Raw genomic sequence first — 5,355 nt, forward strand, 5'->3', positions numbered from 1 at the left:
GCATGGGCCCAGTGAGGCACCCCTGTACCCAGACTTCATAGAACACCCCACCTCTACCCCCAGTCCTTTAATTAACACAACAATTAGGCTACCTGCTTTCCTGGGTGCAGTGGCCAGCATATTCTCAGGGAGTGCCTGATGGCCAGATAAATTTAAATGGGATGGAAGACTCATCTTGAATGGGTAACATCTTCTCTTGTGCTGGGTTCTAGAAATGAAATAAAACAGTGAAAGGAGGCTTATAGACTGGAAGCAGCTAACTTATTTCCCTTTCCAGTCTTTGCAAGATGGTGGGTGAAACAAAACAGAGGAGCCTGATACCAAGGAAAAGAAACCAGCGGCCACATAGGCTGGCAGTGCTGCTGCTGCCTCCGGGGCCCACCCCTGCTGCCCGGGCCATGTGGGTGCAGCCAGAAAGGGGAACCCGAAGGTTAAAAAGCCCAGTGAGGGGGAGCCCAACTGCAGCCAAAACCCTGTCCTGGCTAGAGGAATTAGCGCGTACTCCTGATCTGCTATGTAATCCAGAAAGGCCTTGTACAAAAGCTGCTGAGACCAAGGTTGAAAAGAAAAAGGAGAAGGTCCTCGCTACTGTCAGAAAAAAAAAAAGTTGGTAGAGACAAAAATGGTGGTTCCCAGGTGGTGAAGCTTCGAAAATGCCTAGGTATTTTCCTATGGAAGATGTGCCTCGGAAGCTGCTGAGCTATGGCAAAAAACCCTTCAATCAGCATCACTCCCCAGACTGTCCTGATCATCCTCACTGGGCGCCACAGGGGCAAGAGAGTGGTTTTCCTGAAGCAGCTGGGCAGTGGCTTGCTACTTGTGACTGGACCTCTTGCCCTCAACAGAGTTCCTCTGTGCAGAATGCACCAGAGTGTTGTCATCTCCACCTTTACAAAAGTTGATATCTGCAAGGTTAAAACCTCCAAACACCTGACTGATGCTTCTTTCAAGAAGCAGTGTAGGACCCAATCAGCCCTACGTACAGGAGGTCCCACTCATGAAAACTCGGAGATGGAGATCGATGCAATAAGCAAGAGGTTTAATACTCCAGTACACTGGGGTGACCCTGTAATCGGGACAGAGGTGACCCCGAAGAACAAAGGCCCACACCTTTTATACTGTTTCAGGGTATAGGCTTTAGGTTACAGCATCAGTTGGTTATTTCTCATTGGTGGGGATTAATACTTTTTGAATTTATTGGTGGCTGCCTATTGTCCTTTGAATTCATTGGAGGCCCTTGGTGGAGAAATATCTTTGACATGCAGAGAGGGTGGTGAAGGACCCCTGCTAAGGGCAGTTAGCTCATTTCCAGAAACATGGTGTTTTCCTAAATTCCACTTGGTGTTTGCTTAAGGCAGCCTTTATCTTTAAATTTGAATCTTACAGCAGCTGCACAAGCCCAGGCACCAAGAAGGCAAGATCTTCGACATGGAGGAGAAATAGGAGATAACAGAGCAGTGAAAGACTGATGGGAAAATTGTGGACTAACAGATTTTGTCAGATTAAAACTGTTCCTCAGTCCCAGAGCTACCTGCAATCTCAGTTCTCCCTGACAAATGGGACATATCCTCACAAACTGGTGTTCTAAATGGCGAACAACCTAAATGAGCAGCTACGTAAAGTAAAAGGAAAGCAGGCTGAGCACCAGGATCCCTTCAACTTCTCTGCTTCTGGACTGTGGACACATTCCAAAGTGTCAGACCCCAATACCTAGAAATACATTTTACCCAGAGTGGTCAGAGGTAACACACATCAGGATCTAAGAAGAGTCTCCTGTCTGGTAGCACACAGCTGCTGCACTCTCCTAAGAACCGTAGAAGGCAACAGAAACCAAGGAAGAAGACACCCACCTAAGAAAAAACAAGACCAGTTATCAACTCCTAGAATTAGAATCCTTCCAAACTTAGAGAAACCAGTAAGCCATCTTTAGATCTTTACTGTCCTTCCTTCTCTTCATATTCAGTTCCCTCACCCTCATCTCCAGCTTGGTAGAGTCTGTCTGTTGTGGTCTCTACTCACTCTCCAGACGCTGGCGCTCTCTCCACCATGTCTTCTCTGCCACAGCTGAGTGTCCTCTAAAAGTGCAAGCCAAAATTAAGGTATTGGTAATAGCAATGACAAAGTAACTAATTCAAGAAAGAATAAAAATTCAATTTTATTTATTCGTTGTATGTGGACACATAAATACATACATACAGAGATAGAGGCAGACAGATAGGCAGAAAGAAGGACACGCGACCGTGTATAATTGGAGGCTAGTATACAATATTTGTGAATTGGTTCTCCCCCCTTCTACCTTTATCTTGGTTCTACTGAGCTATGCTATTGATTTAAAATTTTATTTTGGTACATTAGATTTATTATGCTTTTAGTCACTAAAAGGTGTCATTCAGACATCCAAACATTTGATTATGAGGTGAAATCACAAGAACGGAGACATGCCTATGGGAGTCTTCACCGTGTGTATGCCTTTGCAGTCATAGAAATTGATGAGGTCATACCAAATTTGAGTGTATGTAAAGAAAAGAAGTCAGAAGATGCCATGCCGAGGTTCACCAACATTTGTAACTTGAGAAGATTGAGACAAATAAAGAAGCTGAGTGAGGAGCAGACAATGAAGTAGAAGGGTGAGCTCATTGAATAGAAAAGAAACAAAGAAAGGAAGACCATCTGTGTTCAAGCTCTGGCTGTGGGGGTAGATGAAGATTGTGCATTGGTTCAGTGTCACTAATGGCATTTATGAGGGAAGGGTCAGTAAAGAGCAGGAGTGATGACTAAATGGGAGCAAGTTCATGAACATAGGAGAAGACATGAAGGACAATTTCTGCTAAAGGGAGCAGAGAAATGGGCTATTAGCTTCCTGGGCTGTTGTCAGGGGTTAGGGTTAATAAAGATTAGAACATTCTAGCATGCATTTATATCTTACATTGCTCCTCTATAAAAGTGGGATTTATTATGAAAAGTAAAGAGAAGACAGTTGGTCAATATCTTAGGGCAAAGATGGAGAAGCTGGGACTTCAGTATATGACAGTTCTCCCACACACATTGGAACAAGTTGTGAACGGTGAGAGGGTATGGCTGTGTAATGTTCTGATTTCTTCTTATCTATTGAAGGAGTAGATAATTTGTAAACTTTAATAATTTTACCTGGGTTCATAGGTTTTGTCTCAAAGACTTTTTTTTAGTGCAAACCCCAATTATGAAAGACAATTAATGAAGATTATTTTGACTATTAGGCATCATTCTGACCATATATTGAGTTTTGTCTGTTTCAGAAGTTAGGCTTAGAAACATATTCCTGACAGATGAAATTTTACCACCTACTGGTTTCTCCGGTTAGTCCTACTCTCTGCTGCAATACTCATGGAGTGGGTTCTGTTGAGCTTTATGTAGGTACAGTCTCTCAGTCCCACTTGCCCCTAGGTGATTATCTTGCCATTCATAGGAGTAACTGACATACATGGAACACTGGTTGACCATCTTTGTGCTTTGGGTTTATAAATATGAAACGAGGAAAACGTTTTCATATTTATCAGGTGGAATTTTAATTCAAAGGAGGTAGCTGTTCAAACATCATCATCGTCATCATCACTGTTTTGAGAGAGGGTATCACTGAGACATTGCAGCTGGTTTTGAACTTGCTATATACACCAGGCTGACCTCATACTCACAGTTATTATCTGCCTTTTCTTGATTAAAGGCATGTGCCCTGGCACTTGGTTTCTGAGAAAGTTTTATAAGATCCAAGAAGTTTCTCTTACCAATCCAAATGGGACACACTGTTGCATCCCTGTATCTTCTTTTTCTCTGCCTTTTATCCCCCTTATGTCTAAGGTCTACTCTGGAGGTATTCTTTTATGGTGAACTCTTCGTCACAGGCCCTGCCTCAGAGAACCCAGGAAAGGTGAGCATAGCCCACTCTGTACCCTGTCACTTCAAAAAGGGAATAAAGATTTAGTTTAGCAAGTAATCTTTTGGATGAAACAGACTACGGGACACTTATCTTTGCTAGCTTTGTATTAGAGATTGCAATTTTTCTCCCCTAGTGTATGTAGATTCTCAAATATATATATATATATATATATATTTATTTATATATATATATGACTTAGTTTTTAGCTATTATTTATGAGCTTAGATCTTGGGGGACTTTAGACTTGGCAAACATGTTTATTCTGATGTAAAATGTATAGCAAAAGAAGCAAAGCAATAAAGGCTGGATGGAGATAAATGCCAAGGCATGTACTGATTGGTAGGTCCATTGTTAGGATTTTGGCTTACAAATCATAACTCTTATCTCTATTAGAAAATGAAGCAAGAACCTTCATCTTTTAACATTCCTCTCCTTAGGAATCGTGATTTTACTCCATTGTTTTTCAGAGTGCTACATGATTTTCTGAGATAGTTTAAGTCATTGACAATAGAAGATGTCATCTAAATACATTTAAGTATTTTCTGGTATCATGTTCTCCTTTACCTCTTTTTTTTCCTCTAAATTTTAACTGAAGTCTCTTGGGACCAACTGTAAACAATTGTGCTATCAGCTTTAATAAGATTGACTAACTTGCTTAAAGAATTCCAAAACTGAAATACGTGGTCTATATTTAACTGGCAAAATGTAGTGTTTATTTCATGACATGTGTAGTATTTCCCTGTGTTCTTTGTGTCTCTTTGTGTTAAGCCGGTTTACAGGAAAAAGGAACATAATGGGAAGTGCCATAACAGGAGTACGGCAGTGTCGTGTATAATTTACAGTCAGTACTCCTGTTGGAAGCAGACACCTGCAATTAATTCACATCCTGGGAATCTAGCAGGAGGCTGATGAACAAACATATAAATGCCCAGTGGATTACAGGTCTGATTTATTGGCCCTAATCCATTTCAGATTATGGGAGGATGTTATCTCCAAAGATCTCACAGCCCTACATGACCTGTGTATGTGTTCAAGTGTATGAAGTTGTCACTTGATACTGTCTAAATTTGGTTAGCCTCATTGAAAGCCTAACAAGCAAGAGTTTAAGAGAAGCAATTTTACCTTCTGGTCTCCATCTGTGCCCAGAGCTGGGGCTTTCCCACAGCCCTCCGACACAAAACCTGCCAGCAGAGAGCTCGTCTGCCAGGAGCACACTCCCTCCTAAGCCCACAGGTGAGACCCCATTTTCTCCCCATTGAGAAATCCAATGAGAGACACACTGGGAGCACACTGGTGCTGGAACTGCAGGGCAGCCTAAAACAGGACCTTTCTGGTCTCCATCTGAGTGCAGATCATGGGCTATCCCACAGCTCTCAGACCCAGAGCTGGTCTGCCAGGAGCGCTCTCAGTCCAAAGATCACAAGCTCACAGGCTTACAGGCC

The 5,355-nt window shown here is 42.3% G+C and overlaps 1 pseudogene; it reads left to right on the top strand.

Moving 5' to 3' along the window:
* Positions 1 to 446: 446 nt before the first annotated feature.
* On the top strand, positions 447 to 1,963 carry Rpl6-ps14 (ribosomal protein L6, pseudogene 14; annotated as a pseudogene).
* The last annotated feature ends 3,392 nt before the right edge of the window (positions 1,964 to 5,355 follow it).

Source organism: Rattus norvegicus, chromosome 2 (assembly GCF_036323735.1).
Source record: "Rattus norvegicus strain BN/NHsdMcwi chromosome 2, GRCr8, whole genome shotgun sequence".
Taxonomy (NCBI): domain Eukaryota; kingdom Metazoa; phylum Chordata; class Mammalia; order Rodentia; family Muridae; genus Rattus; species Rattus norvegicus.